The sequence below is a fragment of the Enoplosus armatus genome, chromosome 21 (assembly GCF_043641665.1).
Source record: "Enoplosus armatus isolate fEnoArm2 chromosome 21, fEnoArm2.hap1, whole genome shotgun sequence".
Taxonomy (NCBI): domain Eukaryota; kingdom Metazoa; phylum Chordata; class Actinopteri; order Centrarchiformes; family Enoplosidae; genus Enoplosus; species Enoplosus armatus.
In genome coordinates, this window is record NC_092200.1 from 10,286,378 (window position 1) to 10,307,005 (window position 20,628).

Here is a 20,628-nt window from a genome sequence, read left to right on the forward strand (position 1 = left end):
ATGACGTGGTGATATGATGCTGTTGGCCGCAGGGGAATTCAAAGCCAGTCAGGAAGGCAGTATGCTGGTATTGTCCAAATTTCATACGTCCACCATGGTAAGACTTCAGGGTCTGTTTTGGTCTGCAATTGTGGAGTTGCATGACTGCGATGTCATCTCCTGTCTGTCAGTTTTACAACATGTGTGATGGAGATGTAAAAATTGAGAGTTAGCGATCTAAAATAAGATTATTATTATCACTGATGCCTATAAATTAGGCAATTTTTTAATAAGTAAAAAGTATTGAAAAATGAATACATTGATATTTCATTGATATTTTGGTTATTAAGCAGAACTTCTTGGCTAACAATTAGACATGAGGCAAAGTGGTGACTCTTATGTGTGGTAAAACAATAATTCAATTATATCATTTATTGACTTTCAGCGGATTCAAACAATCTTGTCTACATACATTTATCATACAAATCTTGTGTGAGTCTGGGGTCATGTAATCCACAACAGTGGAACATGTTTAATTATTCAAAATAGATTATTTAATATATAATTTTGCATATTGTAATATACTGGACTGAACTGGACTACATTACACTGAAATGTGTTTCTAATATTCTTCCGCCCTCATGTTAAATTGGGTGGGCAAAACATTAGAAACACTGCTCAATATAATGCAGTCCAGTTCAACACCACTGCAAACTACAACCTCAATAATAAACATATAGCAAAATGAACAGCTCTCTGGCAGTGTACATCAAAACTGAACATCCTGCTTTGACAAGGAATCTATGGCTGAGCTGGCATAGATTTTACAGGTGTTCCGAATAAATGTGGCCACAAGTCAAGCATATATTGATTAATATTTGCATACTGATTTCAACTGATGTCACCCAACCCTAGACAATGCAAATGCTTCTTCCACATTAGATGAATCTGTTTAACTTTGCGTGTTTCTCAAAAAACAAAACAAGACCAAAAAAAACACCATACAGCTGTGACACCGCCTTCTAACAATTACGTCTAACTACTGCTACTAGACAGCTTTTCTTTAACAAAATTCAGCTGCCATAACCACACAAAGTGAGCCAGGCTGCATGCACATCACCAGAGGGGGGACCTTCAAAAACACTGAATCACCCATTCCAGTCATAGTATAATGGTGGGAAAAAACGGATGTGGAGGGGGAAAAAAAATCAGTGTGATTGCCAAGGGGAGAGGGCATATGCCAGTGTGCCATTCCTATAATCATGTGGGTTAGCAGGGCTTTGATTATAAAGACACACCCAGTGCTTCTGGAGCTCAGAGAGTACTGGGCATGACTGTGCATTAAACTGCATCAAAAGCTATTGGGCAAGTGTTTGAAGTCTCCTGCACTATAATAATGAGGGCCCTTCCAGAAAACGCAAAACCACTGTGGGGCACTGAACAATGTCTAGCTGGTGTGTAATCTGTTCTCACATGGCTTCTTGGTACAACAGTCCCCAAGAGAGAATTGGAGAACAAGAGCGCACCAATAAAGACTGCTTCTGGAGGGCTGCAACATGGGCCATTTATTTCCCCCAAACTGAGAGGAAATCATGACAGGGGAGGGGCCCTGAGGACTCATCTCATTTTACATCTCAATATTTGCAAGGGTGAGAAGTGCTGAGAGAGCCAAAACACACAGAAACGTGCTGGAACCATGTCAGATGGTATTAAAGACAAACATGTATTTGGAAACAATATCCATTTCAACAGAATGCAACTTGGGTGGGGATCTGCAGTGAACTCTGGCCTTGCTGACAGCTGCCGTTACCTTGAACCAGATGTTCTGATATTAGGTTTTGGTCAAGGGAAGGAAGGAATGTGATGATGGATTGAAAGAGATTAAGCGTAATGTGAATTTGAAACCTTGAATCTTGGGTGAATTTAACAAGACTTGAGTGACGGGCCTGTCACTTCAAACATATAGAGGAATCGGATCAATGGTGGAGAGCGAGGCGGGGGAGAAAATGAGAGATCAGATGTATGAGACAGTAAAGGAAGATAGGGGAAACAAAGGGAACAAAAATAGGTCATGGGCCTTTTTCATAGAGAAGGTTCACTGAGTGTATGACGTGTTCAGTAGACCCTAGGTGTCACTGTATTTCCACATACAGCACTGCTAAAGCACAGAATTACATTATATAAGTGCTTAGTTACTCTCAGTTCTCTCCTCAAGCTCACTCTCTATTACTTGCTTACTCCAGTTTTCAGAGTCAGCTAAATGACATTTAAACCCCCTAGTTATCCTCTTACTCAGTACACAAAGCAAATCTACTTCATTCAAATTACATGTGTCCAGAAAATCTGACAAAAACACACAAACAGACCGCTGTTGACGTAGTACGCAGAGAGGTATGCACCTTGTCTGTTACTAAGTCTCACTCAAGAGATTGTCCACTCTAGAATCACTGCAGGGTAATGGCTCTAAAGTGCCGGAGTGCAACCAAGAGCCAGGCCCCCCCATTTACTGAAAGCTGATCACGCTCATGAATCTTTAACACTGGCAGTCACTTCAGGATGTCGCAGGATGGGAAGGGGAGGGCTTTCTGTATAATAAGCACAGAAAGCAGGGCTCTGGCAGTCGGAGAGAAACACTGAGAGGAGGAGAGGGCAGGAATTAAGAGAGGGGGGACGGAAACAAAGAGTCAACAGATGGCAAAATGTACTTACTGGTATAAATAAGCACCTCTCCACAACAATCTAGTCAACAATTCATCTGTGGCTGAGAGCATGGACTGAGGGGAGATTCAGATGTCACTGTGGAAATCAGATTATTGTATAGGGTTAAATATAGGGACATTCTGAGCTCAGGTCAATTGAGGTATTGTTAATTAATCAATGCTGATACATATTGATTTGTGATGCTTTGTTTATTGTAACCCATTGTGCTCTGGGTATCCTTGCTGTGTTGAAACACTGGAAACCCTTCCTAACTCACAGGTACACAAGCAAGTGAACTGTGGAGCGGCACAAACAACCAGCCAGCAGTTTCAATGAATGATGTTTTACCTGCTTTAAGCAAATGAATGAATTCATTTAAAATATAGCATTTTTTCGGTGTTCTATGCCTCTGAAGCGTATCACAGAATGCATTTAAACGTCTGTGTTTTGTTCATGACACTCAACTCTCAATAGGTATCATACAAAACACTGCAGGACACGATAGAAAACTCACCATTTTTACTGCAGGTCAACTTTAGTGTGCACTGCATCAGCTATATTATGTAGAAAAATATAAATATTGGATTGAGACTCTGAACACACTCTACATTAGATGACTCATATTGAGGACAAGGAGGAAAAAAGGGTTTTGCACTTGAGCACAAAGAAGGGGCGCATATTCTAATTCTAATACAGGGGGAAACACAGGGTAGTAAAAAGAAAAAGTTCATTTTAACTAACTGCAGCCAAACTCATGTCAGCTCATGCAAACTATTATTTTGAGGAAAAGTTCACTCAGAAAATGGTGTTGTAAGAACTGCTGGCAATACAGTAATCCTAAAAGACACATTCTAGCCAACACCATCTGAACTGTAACCTGTGAAGGAAAAGAACCTCACAGAAGGAATGGTGGTTTCAAGAGTGAAGCATTTTTTCACATAAGATGGATGAATACTGCAGACCAACGGGACTATTGGATGCAGCCCTCACTAGATCTGGACACTACCAGGCGCAGAGAAAAGGCAAGAACTGTGTGGAAATGGGGGAGAGAATTAACAGACTTCCATCTCACAGGGAGACCATTCAACTACAACCTTGTTCAAAACTGAACTCTGACCTGTAAACAAAGTTCTCACTATGTGGCTCATCTGATAGCAGTGGAAAAATGCCTGGAGGTTTTCATATTAAAACCACTATCGACGCTCTTCCCTTATAATGAGAGAAATCATCCAAGAAACAGCCGAGAATACAAAGCATGTAAAGGGAACACTTATCACAGTTAAGAGCATAGATGGAGACAAAAGCCTATAAACCAAATGCTGCAACAGGGAAGACACACATGAAGGCCAAGTCTAATCTTAAAAAAAATAAGAATAAAAAATAAAGTTTCTTTTAGTTTAGATGTTTGCATAATCTGCACAATCTGTCATTTTGTCTTTGGACTGGAGTGTCTCTTTGCCACATTACACAGCAGAGTTGCGTAAAAGGAGACTTTGCTGTGGCTGTGCTTCTCACCTTGGTTTCAGTCCAGAGAGTCCCTCAGGCCATTGCTGCAAGACGGTAATGCTAGGAAACCTTTAAGCATCATCCACTTCTCCCTGCTGAAAGAAATAAAAATTGGGATGTACAATATGTAGTGTGAATCAGCACAACTCTCAGCATGAAGGTAGAACATGTAGGATAAAGGAAGAGCTTAGATTCTCACCACAATGTACGGTGCCATAATCGTTACATGATGACAAGTGAAGGTGTAATAATATATTTAGGGCTGCAACTAAACAATTTTCATTAACGATTAATCTTCTGATTATTTCTTGATTAATCAGGGAAAATGGCTATTACAATTTCCCCAGTCCAAAGTGGCCTCTCCAAATTTCAAAAATCTGAGAAGCAACAATTGAGAAGCTGGAACCTGGTGAAAATCATTAAGTGATTATCAAAATGATTAATGTTCTGTTGATAAACTAATTGTTTCAGCTCTAACTATATTAAAGACAATTTTGATATTTTTTTAAATTTGTGTTGCTTTTATTCACCGTTATGTCATAACAATGCTCTAAAAAGGTCCACATTTTGTCACCACAGTGATACCACTCCTCACATGCACACCCTTGACTGAGAACAGGGACGGCTCCCATGGAAATCTCATCAGAAAAACCAAGAGAAAACCTTAAAAGAACCAAAACGATGTTTGCTGATTGGGCAAAAAGGATTTAACCTCACGTTGCCCAAGTTTTATAATTAATCTGCAGAAAAGGCAAAACTACTGTAAGCTCCTATGGTGAAAACTGCACAAGATCTTCATAGAAAAGTAATGCTATAGTACAGCATGCATATTACAAATCATACTGTGCGTTCTCACAGCCAAGCTCCACTGAGTAATGTTTACTGAGTTTCAGTGCAGTTGAAAACAGCTAATTAGAAAGAAAAAAAACGGTACTTCAAAATAAAATGCCGTCCTTTTGTATTATAAGTGCATTATAAGTGTGAGTGTAATCAGTCAACAGAATGCAAAGCTCAAGTACATGCACAAAAATATCAAACCCTTTCTTAGCTAGCTTATTTTAACAGTCCCAGCAATTCAGTTAACTGTTAATGTGCTTCAAACCCACAACAAGTCCTCTTATATAGTGCTAACTGTTTGCATTAAGTTAGCATGGAGCTGCAAGTTAAGTGTCTACAGGGTCTATTCATTTCCTAGGGGACCTCAAAGCCTATTACATCGTGGATCACAGTGTGCCTTTTTAATCATAGCACACAATTAATTAGACAGGAGAAAAGTTTCAATTTTAAATCATATTCCCATTTGGATAATTAGAAAATGCAACTGGTAACTCAAATAAAAAAGGACTCTGCTAGGCTATTTGGCTATGCTGAAAAAAAAAGCTCCCAATGAAAGGTTTCTGTGGAAGAGCTCAAATTGTACTACATGGAGCCTGATGAACGGAGAGAGCCAGCCAGCCCCTCTTGGCCTGGGTGATTTCTCCCAAATACCTGCCAAGTGAGCCAGCTGAGGAATGCACTCATGTGATGTCATGTGCTGACATAACTGGAGAGTAAACCGATTCCCCTTTTGAACCCTGCACAAGTCCATAGCTATGGAGCCATGAAGCCATGGGGAAAGGTGATATTCAGTATTCTGAACTGCGGCACACCACACGCTCAAACAGCTGACATCTGTGATGAGTCGGGGAAGGTGACCAAACGTGCAGTTTAAAACAAGAAATCCTGAAGAACTCTTCTTTTGCGTCTGTATAGGACTAAACATCAAGTATAGTAAAAGCATAAAATTGCTGATGTATCTTGAATGCTACACTCAATCCTCTTTTTAATGAAATTTCATTACTCCATATTCCTCAACTCCACCTTCATCTTTTCCTTTTCCCTTTCCTGCATGGCTCTTAGTTCTCATCCTCTGGAGGAATTTCCTCTGAGCTTTAATGCTGTCACATGCTCAGTCTCAGTCCGGTCCTTGATCTGTGGGCTGAGTGACAGAATAAGGCAGAGTGTGAAAACACACTATTGAACTAGTTTAGCAGTAATCATTTCTAAATTGCCACACAAAAACTTCCGAGAGATAGATCTTTATAATGAGAGGAGTCCTTTCTTTGTTTATAAATCTAAGTCGATTGTAGAGAAGATCCACTTAATAATAGTGATTTCCTCTGAGAAAATCAGCAGCACAATGGAAGAGAAATGAATCACAGCTAGTTGTTGTCATGCAGCACAGAAAAATATTGTTTTATAAGCAATACTGAAGCATCTCTACATCCAGTTACATCCATCACTTTAACGGACTGCTGGCATACAGGACCCTTGAGTGGTAGCCTCCGCCATCGATTCAAATACTTTTTTATGCGAGTTTTGATTGTCTTAGACTGCACCAAACCACCTCTCACATATTAGACCAGATGAGCCATGCCAACGCTTCCTGTGATGTTAGGGGTGGGGACCTGCGGGTGACATTAGTGGTGTGATCCAAGACCAGTGGCAAGTCACACCAGAAGTATGCATGCACATATGTCTGCATGCAAGTGTGCAAATCAACTAGACACACTGGAGCAGAAGACCTCCTCAGGAAAGGACTGTGGTCCTCGGCTTTCTATCCTTGAAGGGCAATTCTACTTGGCACAGAAGTGTTAAGTGACACATGGTGTAACTTAAACAAAAACACATAACCCTGCCAAGACTGTCTCTGAGCCTCAGCAGCAACATTAATTGAGTTTCATGTTATATTGAATACTGGCACGACACAATCAATAAAGCTGCTTGTAAGTTAAAAATGAAGCCTGTTTCAAAAAATAAAAACTCAATACAAATATGACAAGAAGTCCCAAAGATAGATGAAGCCAGAGAAATATACATGCTAGTAAAGCCCACACACAGTAAAGCTCACACCTTCTTAAAACCTGGCACTGGATCATGGGAGTATCTCATTTGCCCAATACACTCTCAGTCCAACCATCTGTTGGTATTTAAAAGGGAGGTCAAAGATCAGGTTAAAAGTTCAAGCTCCCCTTAAACAGACTGCAGCCAATTAAATCACAACTGGTAACTGACAGTTTCATTAGGCAATGCAAAACCTCACATTATCCTTAATGTTTGTGACAAGACAAAATGATCCCAAGAAATGAAAGTGAAACAAAACCATTTGTGAATCGAAACTGAACAGAACACCACCATAAACTGAGTGACTGAATGACTACAACAGATTTCACCTCCAAGTTAATTCAGCCTTAAATGTGGTACACTCTCATCAAGACAACTGGCATTTCTTTTGGACAAAAACAGGTTGATCATGGGAGACTCTGGGAGTAGTTGTAATCCCTTCTTTCTTCCAGAGTTGGCAATGGGCTCCTTCTGAGTGAAAGGCTTTGTCACCAAGGCTGGGCTAACAATGCTAATGAGCCGGCTAATCAGGTTCAGATAGGACAAAGGGTAGATAGTTCATGTGCTAGAAATTGACCATAATGGCTAGGTCACAGAAGGGCTAAACACCAATGGAGCCCCTACTGGGTGCTTTTTGAATGGCCCACTAATGGCCTTCAATTCAATAAGAATCAAGGCTATGGTCTACCCTAATGAAAACACCTGGCCTTTTAGCTCTAGTCAATGCCAAGGTTTGATCAAGATCCTCTTCCTAACCAATAATCAATTGATTTTGGCCCATCTAGTGGGGAGCAACTGCGAGGTGTGATAAATCACTTAATCAGATTATTCTGCCAAACACAGATTTAATCACATGTATAGGGCACAGGGTGACAAAAGTATACATGCTTTGCCATAAATGGGATTTGTGACAGATTAAAGGTTTAGAAGTATTGTTTTATAAGCACATGGCAGCAGGTTTAAAATCATGGATTGGCCATGGGACTTGCTCTAAAAATTGAAAACTTCACTGCCTCAGTTATGTTTTGGGATGCCCCAGAACAAGGCACTTGATACCCATTTACGTCAGTGGAGAAGCTCAATAGCAAACATTACAGGAATGTGGTTGTACTGGGTTCCTCTGGGAGATCTTTAACTGTACTGCTGTAAAGCACAACACAACTGAAAAAAGGTACCCACAACCCATGGCCAGGGAGACCTTGATAGATGTAAGAGTTGGTTTGTAAAACCTTTTTTAAACATGTAAAAAAATCCCACCTTTACAGCTTTTTTTTTTTTTTTTTAAACTCTTAGTATGTATAAGTATCATTTTCATCTGAAAATGGAAGATGTTAAAAAATAAGTATGACCTTACGTTTGACCTGTAAGTGACCGCATCATCATTGCTGTTTTGTTTCACAAACCAACAAAATTAAGTATTGGACTTTAGTGTGCAAGGTTTCTGTGTGCAAGATTCTTTTGTGGATAGATTTTTAAAAAGTGCAAATGACGTTTTCATACTTCATACAAAAAATGGAAATAATGACCAACCTAAACGCCGTACTTAAGCAATGTAACTAGCAAAAACCCAGGCAAACAATATGTTAAGAATCCCTATACATAAACAATACCATATTCATGGTTCAAGGACATATTCAGAGGGAAGATCTAACAACACGTTTCTATTATTTACAGCTCAACAGAATATACAAATGTGATGCAGTTCCATCCCTGCCTGTACTCAGAGCATGGCCATTTCCATGTGTAAACCACAAAGAGTACACAAAAAACGTACATAACTGGTCTTTCAGCTTTTGAACCCATATTTCAGTCATACACGACTAACTTAACATAACTCCTGAAGCCTAAAGCCAATTAACAAAAATACAATAAAAGTGAACTGTAGGAAACAGTTTTCAGGTCAGGCTTCTTTCACTATTAACGCAAAGGGGGCATGAAGAAGGAGGCTGCTAAAGATTCATACTATTTTGACTGAAAATCTTGTAGCCTTGGTGACATCAGTATATATATACAGAGATCCTCACATAAAACACTTATTTATTAGACTTTGGCACTATGCCAGCAGATTTCAATGAGCTGCTCTGATACAGGCGCAACCCTGTGCCAGGTGCCCTTACATCTGTTGCTCAAATAACAGCCAGCTCCTTCAGCTGTGACCTCAGGAACAGTAAACACAAATGTGTAAGTACCATAATGAGAGTGATAAGATGTGTTGTAAAAAGGTGAGTCATAATGACAAGAGAAAGCAAGTGAGTTTGTAGCTGAAGCAGCCATGGAAATGCAGAGTTGGGGTGTGAGAAAGGGTGTGGGCAGAAAGAACAATTTGTGTGCACAGCTGATTGTATCATGCTTTCAAGCTGATCTGGGGCTCATCTTGTGACTGGTCTGCATGTCAACTGCATATCTATTGTGCCTGTGTGTGTGTCCACCATCTTTTATTGCCTGTCACAGTTTGTAAGGAATTAGTTCCTGTGGAGGCCTGAGGCTGTACAGTGGAAGCAGACTCAGGATAAGGAGGTGCCATGTTAGCACAGAGGGGAGGGGAAGACTAGATCAGCTGACACAACTATGTCACTTTATCAGCCAAAGACTGAGACAATGTGACAGGCCAACGCTCAGACTCATAGTGTCTGATGAATCTGCAAAACATAACTAAACAAAATTTGGATTCATATTCGGTAGAGGAGCTTAGAGAGGACAGAGAAAGAGGTTCATAGTGTTTGTCTGCACCATTGAACCATTGAACGTGTGAGCAGGGTAATAATCTGTGGAGCACGTTTAGGGGGATGCCTTTAAACCGAGCATTACCTGATTAAGAGTGCTGCTGCTCTGACAGTGGAACATGTAATTGGACCAGACAGAGCAAAGAGCAAAGTGAAGCAGCCTTCTCTCCCTCTCTCTCTGTCATTCTCTCCATTTAAACAGTCCCCTGCTGAAGCACTTGGCCACAGCCAGGTCAGGTAGACCCTACAACTACGGCTATTTAACTTTTATTCAGCAAAAGAGTCACTGACAGAGAGTCACTAATAGGAGCTAAAATTATGTTTTTTCACATTTTGTTTTCTGTGAAATAACACCCATATTTGAAGTAGATCTGTTGAGATGCCTACAGTATAACATTAGGGAAAAAGAACTAGTGTTTGTCACCTCCTATCCTTACTAATAACAGCTGTTACCAACAAGGTATTATACGAATGATTCATTTGCTGTGACAACAAGCGCACTCCTCTATTTCTAGGTGGCATCTGCGCAATTTTCTTTAACTCTGTATGACACTAATGACAAGTTCACTCTTGTGTTAAAATGTGACTGAAAGTGTCCGATTAGTGTTAGGCAACTTCCCAAACACTGGTGATATTTGCTCTAAATATTCAGTTTTTAAGGAAGACCCTGTAATGACGGTGAGCTTAACTATATGGTGACATCAGAGAGGACTTAAGTCCTTCATCTCCTGTCATCATGTCTATTAAGGGTCAAAGAACTCCACTCCAACAGAGAGTTTTTAAATTAAGATATCGCCTGTCAGCTTGTGTAGCCGGAGCATCAGTGTAACATCATGGCTCTGCCTCTCCTGTGTAATCACCTCTCCAATGAGTGCCTTTGTTTTGCGCTCCACTGCCAGATGAGATGGGAGGCGGTTTTGTTTTGACGGCCCACATCTTCAGGTGCCAAAACCACAAATCTCTTGGGTAAAGGTATGAATGGGAGCACTTTAACATGCAAACAAACAAACACACATACACACACACACTCCATGTGGAACAAATACAGATAGTTTGGCTATTCTATTGAGGGGGAAATGTAATGAAATCATTTCAGTGCGTACATATATGAATTACAAACATAATCGCACATCTTTTTTTAAAACTGAAGCAGCAGGAATTCATTCTCACTGACAAAAGTGGCCTTTAGCTTACTAACACAGTCTCCATCATTACCCATTTGATACAAAAGAGCTGGCCTTTTAGTGTGGGGGCAGTGGTTAGTGTGTATGGCATCTCACTTTCTAAAACATATGAACATTTCCATTGCCATCGTCATTAGATAGGGGGTGGAAATGCTTCCTTCCCCCTCTACCCCACATTAAAAAAGGACAAGACCTGCCTCATTTTATCTAATTACAATCAACAGATCCCATAAAAACTAAACCCCAACAATACAATTATTGTACTAGCAAGTAGTGTCTGTTTAGTCAAAGCGTGACGTTGCAGCACGCTATAAAACTCCACTGTTATCCAAAAACAAATGAAAGAGCTATGCTGTTGCATTTAGACATATTCCTTCATTACAAATCAACACAGCAAGCGCAGTTTATCAGCTGGTCATCCATCCAAAGAAATAAACACTGAATCTTCATATTTGCATGATGTTAAACATATAATCTATAAAAATGCAAATGGATCTGGAGCCCTGGCAGTCTTATTGTACCAGACACATCAATGAAAGAAAACTCTTGATGTGTGTATTTATCTTTGAGTGTTCAGCATGTATGTAGGCACATGTTTGACAGCTTTTTCTATTGCCACTCAAATTCTCACCGGCCATGCCAGAACTATGACCACTAAACTAACCCATGTGGTGTCAATCAGAAAATGTTTAAATTTTCATCTTTATATTTATTAATACAGTCAATTATATAAAACGTATTACATCTTCTCAAATGAGGGGAAATAATTGGTACACAATGTTCTGTCACTGTGCATTGAGTGCTTTTTGTTCTAAGTTTCTAAGTTTTAGGATATCACGCTAGACTTATGTAAAGTTGTCATTTCTGAAATCATATGGACTTAATGACTAATTGAGACAACTATTGCTATATTACTTGTTAATTGAAAAAATTACCTGTTAGTTACTGCTGCATGTCCATCAGGTAATTATTGCTGATTCACATGCACACCATGTTCACCTATTCTTATTGGTCGTTTCACTCACCATTTATGGTTCATTGTGGAGTTAACGGGGCGTGATACGAGCCTCATGAACCTGCGCAACATTTTTATGTTCTCAGTGATTAATAAAAGCAAAACAAGTACTCCAGCTGATGGTTCTGTGCTCCATTCAGTCATAATAACCTACAGTGTATCTGGACTGTACAGTATGGATGGAAAACACAGGTCAGCTAAGGAGATCTCCTTCTCTGCTGAAAACAGTAAAGATAAAGCAAGCAAAACCATATTACAGGTCACTGAAGGAACACTGCTGAGTCAGCTGAGAGCGAGGGAAAGAGAAATCATGCTGGTCAGAGTTTGACCCTCACAATGTGTACAGAAATGAAAAGCCTGAAACTGAATCCCCACATTCCTGTGGCTTTATGACAAGCGAGTGAGAAATGCTGCTGCTCTGCACATGTCATTCCATACTACCTTAGCCCAGCCTGTGATGGTGGTGAACGAGAGCGTTCACCTCCATTCCACAATAAGACTGTATACTAGATCTTCCTCAGGACCGATTCACGCTGCATATTTTTGGACCACCCACCCAACCCCAGCAGGCAGCTTGCTCAGTCCAAGTTTTCTCTCCCTCCCTCAGTGCCAAGGATTCCACCCTGGGCTGTGGGAAAGGTGCCAACCACATGCTAGCACCCAGTGCCACAAACACATTGTGGAAGAGGGGAATGCAATTCACCCACTCAAACAAATTCAGACTTCAAAGCACACTCGCTAACCTTTACGTACAACTCTATCTATATGATCCACCTATGTCAATCTTTGAGGGGAGGGGGGAGTGTTTTTATACCTTTCCATAAAGAACTTTATAAGCTCTATGTTTAAATAAGTACTTCTTAAACTGCATATTTTATTACCATTATCAGATCTGTGATGACTGTGGAAAGAGCCATGGAATCCCAGCTCCTCTAAAATGAAAATGAGGTACTTACAGTACATATTAAAAATAGTAACAGTTATTAGATTTACTATATAGTACAGCAAGCAATGCCAGCCTCAAACAAAAGTGAAAACAGCTGCAGAAGCATTGTCACACAGTCATGTGACCTTTGTTTCCTCCTCTGTTCAAGCCAAACTGGCTGAGGGCACCTTCTTTGCAATGAGCAGTAGACACCACAATATCATTTAGCTTGGGAGATCAATATGCACTTTGCAGTAGCTGACCTACATAAGTGGAGGAGCGTGGATTGTCGAAATCATTGGATTGCCTGTGAGCCTCAAGATCCTTGGACCCCCGGTAGAGTCTCCATGGGAGTAGAGCATGAGGTAGCCTACGGTGTGATGTTATAAAATCTCAGTTTTAAAAAACAATACAGATTCAAATAACAAATAACAATCTAACATGAACTGACTGCGACCCCACCTGGAAAATGATCACAAACAAAATCAAGGACACTTCAACAGTGCTTTTGTTAGCCAACATAGAGCTTAAATTTTCCTGAACGTTACTTTGAGAGGCATACTCTTCCATAGCCATTTAACACGGATTGAACCTCTTGATAGCCAAACACTGGGCACACAAATTAAAGGGGCAAGTTATCCAAGAGCAAATTTGGGCTCAATTATAGACAAGCGCTTTACTTTCTGGATAACAGAATAGAATCAGCTAGACCAAAAAAGATCCTGCACAGGCTGTTGTTAACAAGAAAGGACCTACTCTCAGCACAGATAGATGGGATGGCTGATTTGAGGTCAGTTAAACAACACAATGACAACATGCCTAGAAGCGGAGAGGGAGTAAATACTCCCGCTCCTCCTCTTCCATGTCAGAGCCCTCTCAGCTTTCCATCAACCATCTCTGCTCTCGCTTTAGACGTCTCTCCTCTGCCGTTTCCCCCTTCTCTCTCCCTCTGCTGTAAAAACCTGGCCATTTCCCCACAGCTCATCCCTCACGCCCACCCAGGACCTGTCACACTGCTGTTTCCATGACAACACAAACGCAGAGACAGCAGGGTGAGATGCCCAGTGAGACAAGGCAAACAGATACCAGGGGGGAGTGGTGCATCATGTCAAGAATACACTGTGGACCTTATACAGCATGTGATGGACAGATAACACAATGTAGTCCGATCTGTTACATCTAAACTTGAGTGGAAGCCACATGGTTTCTCGTGTGTTTGTTTGACTGGCCTTATCGCGCTGCCAAAGTCTATCTTAGAGTTTAAATCATTTAAGGTTATTCATTAATTTAAAAAATATATGTAAAGAAGGGAAAATGCTAATAATTCCAACGTTCTTGAACTGGTCTGGCCAGAGCAATCTCTTCAAAAACAACTCTCCTAACATTGGGTCTTTGAATGAAATGTGCAGATTTGAGCAAGGGCAGTAATAATTTGCAACATCCTTATGAAAGCCCAGAATCCGGTCAGCCTCTCAGCGCTGGATGTTGTCATTTGACACTGCTTTAGAGTACACATTAAAAGAGGATGACAGGGATGTCATTTTCCAGCCTCGTTCAAATGAGTCAACTTTATGTTGTTAGCAAAGAGAAGTAGGTGGAAACGGGGAGCAGCGTAGGTAAATAGTAAAATGTGACAGGTTTAAAAAGGGACTTGTGTCATAATTTAAACGGTGTTCCTTGGATTGCTCAGGTGTCATACATTTATCATCTTTAGCTTTACAATTTTAGCAACAACATGGCACTTCTTAATTTTCCATTGATAGACTAATCGATTAAGTGACTGATCACTTCAGCTATAAATGGAGTTTAAAAACCTAGGTGAGTTTCTGTGTTAATTCTTCTAAAACTGATTATCATTTGAATGCGGCTTTGGTTACCAGCCTGAAATAAGTCCAGTTGTTATGATAAGCTTAATGCCCTAATAACAATGGGACATAATTACCTGGGAACCTCATGTGACTTAGGTATTCACCTCATCTGTGTGGATATACAAAATCAGCATTTCACTTGAATTTACAGACCAGATTCTACAGATTATTCCTAGATACAACTGACACATAATGCTGTGCAGCAAAGTATCAATCAGTATTACATACGGTATAATTGTCACAACAACCTCCCCCATAAAATGTGATTTTATGAAAATTAAAAAAGATAAAAACAATATACTAAGATCCTGGTTCACAGACAACCTCAGCAATTATTATAACCCCTTTGGTCTTGGGTTTGGAACAACCTCTGCTGTAGTTTTTTCACCGGTTGGTCAAGCCTATTACTTATGCTTAAAACTAAAATAAAATAACAACATATATATGAGTTGTCTGCATAAACCACAAAGCATATTTCTGGCATTGGTACAAAAATGTTAATTTTAAGTTTTAGTGGGGCAGTCGTACAAAAAAACCCTCATTACTGGGCTATCATATTAGGCCAACAGTGACAGACATCAACCCAAGAACTGGCAGCGTATGCTACAGAACAAGGGTCAAATGATTACAGTATCACTCAGGTGACGCAACAAAGCAACAGATCGCAGGGCAAAAGTCAGTGATTACAAGATGGGAGGTTTGTCTCCAAGTTCACTGGAAAACACTGCTTTGTATTATAGAATTATGGACATATATTCAACATGGGGTAGCCAACCAAAAAGAGTTAAACAGCAATATAGAAAGATGTGTTTGTGTGAAGGAAATTATAGGGCCCAGGACTGAAAGAAGACAACCAGCAAATCGAATCATGTGACAAGCTGGGCATTACTGTCACACACCTGTTGCTATAGCTGTAGTTTACAATGTGTTCAGGCAGAGAATTACTTCTAGGTAACACCCATTACACGCACTGTGCCAAGTCAGTGTGAGAAAAAAAACCTCAAGTCAGTTATCCTTGTATAAACATCCACATACTTGCATACACGCTCGCATGAATTCCTGAACTGTCATCATCCCAACACAGTCATTCTTCTGCACTGTTAAGTCGAAATGACATGAAACTAATGTTTTAGTGTACAAGCCAAAGGCAAAAGCCCTGTTATATCATTCTTAACACAGACTAGCATGCCTCAACCTTAAAACAAAACACACAAAGGCAAATGCATGCTTCCATCTGTACAGGACTGCATTCTTTGTACCTAGGAGAGGGCTGTCACAGACATCATAGGCATGCTCCATGTCCTCATCTAACACACAGAATTAAAATCCAGTCAGTGAAGGAGGAAAATTTACTTCATGGCTTTTCTTGTCTTCCACGGACAAACAGCTCGATCAGCCAAAGAAATACTGGTAGAGATCAAGTTTTGTTCCACTGCAAATTAAAAAGTCAATACCTTCAGGCACTATGCCTTGGAGATATAATGCAGCTCAGGTTCGCAGGAGGAGCATTTTAAAAGTGGTTAACACAAGGATGCAGGTAAAAGGAATAAACACATATCTTTAAACTCAATTTAATTGCTCCATCCTTTTTCAATGTGCTGTTAATGAAAAAATATGAGCCGCATGCCAACATTGTTCCAACTTCTTGAGAGATTACTTTGCATATGACTACCGGTAGATCTGACTGAAATCCATCGCATCACATCTTCACAGAAGCCCTGAAGTTGCAGCCAAACCGCAGCTGGACAACATGTCATGTTAAATCTCCTATCAGTGATGTGACCCGAGCAATGTGCACCATCAGGTGGGCAGAGTGATGCAACAGAAACTGCTCAACTGGTTCCACAGGATGCGTTCCTCCAGCATTACTGAGAGGAGCGCTGACAATCATTGAAATGGCACAGGCTGTCTGCCTGTATAGTCCTGAATCTGTCAGGCAGGAGAGCCCTTAAAAGGAGTGCAGTGTACCCTCAACACATACACAACAAAGCAACACACACGTCTAACCTCTGAGCAGCATTCCCCCATACTGCATGCATCTTCTGTATTCAATTTAAAGCCCTGCCTATATTTACATCTCCGCATTGAAGCCTACGTGAATCTCTAGTACTTGTGTTGCCACCTTATGATTTTAAACATAATTTCAAGTTTTCCGACGTCTTTGGAAAGCAATGCCACAACAAACTGCAAGCACTTTGCGGACTCTTTCCTCTTCCGATCTTGAGCGTAGAGCCACAGTCTGGGTTTCTGGTGTGTAGCTGAGTCCATACACAACTTTCTGAATACATTTTGATTACATGTTTGAAGCTACTGCTTTAACTGTCAGTGATCACATTATAGCTTGGCTGCTAACTAGCCCCTCGACAATACATGGACACGCCAGCCAAACACAAGAGAAACATTAGTTCAGCAAAAAATAAAATGAGAATGCTCCCTGCACCCTGAACAAATGCAGAAATTTCGTCAACTTACCTAACGTAGCAAGTAGCACGGAGGCATGGTTAATACCACAACAAACAGGGATAACAGCCCGCTCAAACACATGGTGAGAACTGTCCTGACTCACTCGTATATTCTGACAACGACGTCCAAGCAGCCAGACTAGCCTGCAGCTAAACAGTTAGCATGCTAACTACGTTCCTGCTGTACTGGCGAACTTAGTCCGGTGTTGTATGCACGGTCAACCGCTCACTCAGCACAAAAAACAATGACATATGAAAGTATTGTGCACGCTGCATTTTACTTTACATCAAATGTATATGTGACCATACCACCGCCGAACACAAACGGCTGACAAACACTGCATTAACTCGCTTGCAAGCTCGCTGTCTGAGCCGTCTAATTGAGTTTGCTGCAGAAAACACTAGTGACACAGGCAGCGGGCTTAGCCAAGAAGCTAACGCTTGCTAATAAGCTAACGCCGAAGCAAGAGCCTGTGCCAGACAGACACACAACCGAGATTGAAGACCTCGCAGTGGATCATGGATTTCACAACGAAAACACCACGTCCCGTTTCAACAAGGAGCACCAACACGTGTGGCTACTTACGATTTAATACTTTCGGTTGTGTCCTCGCTGTTAAATTCCGTTTAAAAGACGCAGCTCTGACCTTCGCGGTAGTGAAACAACATTTCTGCTGGCTAACTGTGCCGCCATGTTACTCCTGCTGTGCAAACCAATGCTGAGTGTTTATCTGGCTGGTAGCTGCTATCCTCCCCCACACCAAACCACATCACGGGGCTCCAGCAGTATCAACTCACTTACCGCGGAGGAGCAACACTACGGCGATTTACCTGTTAGGATGACACAGTACTTGCAATTAGACAGAATAGCAGTCATTTGTCGACATTTAATCTGACAACCACTAACAGTTACTTCAAAACACCACCGTGTCATGTCAGCCGCTAATGTTTAAATGTATGTTATGACCACGGTTTTATAAGGTGGGCAAACTATGACCCCCATCCCAACTCAGGTTTTTCAATACAGGAACAAAAAAGTGTATTATACATCTATACCGGAGGGAATACTGCGCACCAAGAGGAATGTATATTTGAGGTCATAAAGATTTATGTCAGCCTATAAAATGATGGGTGTAAGCACTGTGCTGCAAATAAAAAGGCTGGTAAAAGGAATGTAGTTTGAGTTTCCTTTAATCACATTTGTAAAAGTTCAATTTCATTCCAGTCTAGTTAATTTTAAGATACTACAGTTGCTATAACACTTATCACTGGCAGTAACTAGACTGATGAAAAAAAAACTGCAATAGCGGGCAATATTTTTTAACAAGCTCATCTTATTTGCTATTTTATGAAATTAACCAAATGTATTAAAACATAAACGGAAAGTTAACCTGACAGGCTTTAGAAATATTACAAATGAGCGTGTCCTACTTATGTAGCCACCTTGATTTACTGCGTGGTCAACTATCCATGCATCACACCAGCAAGCAGGCGTTTTCTTTCAGTTAAAACCTGTGTAACACCGCCGCCATGTGGCTGCTGTGTGAAATGTCAACAGGGTGGTTTCTACATGTTTTCCATGAGCCACAGTAAAGACTAGAGAGAAAGAAACTGTATGTGGACACATTCAACCACACATCACCATTTGTTTAGGTTTTTCTCGCAGTTGCTCCCGTTTGGCAGGTATTTCACTGACTTGTTCAGGACAGTGCTCTACGCAGTATAACGCAAATCTCTCCTCACAAAAACTGTAACTTATTTAATATGCTACATTCGAGTCAGGGCTGTAGCTACCAACAACAATATTGAGGTTTTGCCCTAATTTTAAAAATTATTAGATCAACAAAATATGAAATACCTAAAGGCTTCAGCACGTCACCCGCTTAATTTAATTCCTGCTGGTGTGGAGAAGGCTTTGAAATGACATTTATACCTTCATGTTGAGATGTAAAATTTACAGTCACTGAAAAAATAAAATATGACAACAAGTAATTAAAGCATTTTAGAGACCTTCTTTTTGGACCTTTCTTTTCAGAGAGTGGTGAGGGGTGGGTTAGTGGGGTACTTGTGATCTCAGTACTTACAGCCCTGCTCCTAGGGCCTTAAATAATACTAAAATGTAACTTTTCTCCATTTATTGCATGGGGTTCCAAGCAATATCTGTGACCTAGTTTGGGAGCCACTGCACTGACATGCCAAATAGTTATTACACCTCTCCTCGGTTGACATGTTATTTTGCATGTTGCTTGGAAAATTGACTGCTATTAGTACAGCGAAATAAGAATTCTCTTTTTTCAATAAAACATTTTATTCCTTTGTAGAATAGATAAACCCTCAGGACAAGTGGAGAAAACCACATACACTGTTGATATACTGCTGGAGGCAACCATGACTCACTACTGTGTACCTAAAATTAGTTAATGGGTTCATTCTTTAGATTAAGCCAGTGTTACCTAGGTGATTGATTCTTACAATACAGTTGAGTGCACTCCATAGCTTTGTAAATTCATTTTTATGGCATGTAAGTAAAAGGCATATATCAACAGTCAATCAGGCTCATTTGGCACAGTCAATAGTGGGTAGGGGGGAAAACAGCCAAACAAAATGTGGTTTTGCCTTTACAACAAATCATTCTTGTGGACATTTTTAAGGTAAGCAATAATATGCAAGGCTGAACAAATACAGTAAACCCATTCCACTTGCAGCGAATGAAGAGGGACCATACAAGACAACGATTCAAACTCACTAAAGGGATGTTTTGCCTGATTTTGTCCTTGCCATCTCTTGTAAACTAAAACACAAGGTGTGTTCATTTACAAACAGCGTTAGAGGCAGAACTGTAATAGTATAATTTCATGGCAAGGAACATGTTCTGTTGTGATTACAAAGCTGCTCTGAACTCCAATAATTAAATGCTACATCAGGTCACAGGGCAGTTTTGCACAATACTGAACTGTGAATCTACTTACAGTATTACAGGGTGATGTCTGCTGCTTTCCTTGGTTGCTTTTATACACTCTTCCCTATTCTATCCACGAGTGGCTATTGAAAACTTTCATTTTCTACTTTCCATCTTTAGGTGCATGTTGGTCAGTGACATTGTTGCTGTGTGAGTTTGAACAGTCTGGGATGTGAACCCAGTCATATCCTTAAGATGGAGATTATAACAAGACTGTACACAAACCTTCACTCATGGAAAAATAAAGAGATATAGGAAATTCATAAACGCCACACAATGTTTACAAAAATCCCTTAAAAGAGGAACAGGAGTCAGTGGCAGAGAGAGCTGGGCAGTTACAAGCACAAGAGAAAAAAAGGGGGAAATAAAACACAAGCTGGAATACACAGTATTTCGGAAGAATGACTTGGGAGAAACAATAAAC

At 40.4% G+C, this 20,628-nt stretch overlaps 1 protein-coding gene across 1 annotated transcript in view; it reads right to left on the reverse strand.

Moving 5' to 3' along the window:
* The window catches only part of ncoa2 (nuclear receptor coactivator 2), a 51,729-nt gene extending 33,816 nt beyond the window's left edge, over positions 1-17,913 (reverse strand). Inside the window, exons 1-2 of the mRNA XM_070927807.1 lie at positions 17,832-17,913; positions 4,195-4,280 (exon numbers count right to left, since the gene is read on the reverse strand). The gene's annotated coding sequence lies outside the window, so the exon portion shown is untranslated. The remainder of the gene's footprint in view (positions 1-4,194; positions 4,281-17,831) is intronic.
* Between the last annotated feature and the right edge of the window lie 2,715 nt (positions 17,914-20,628).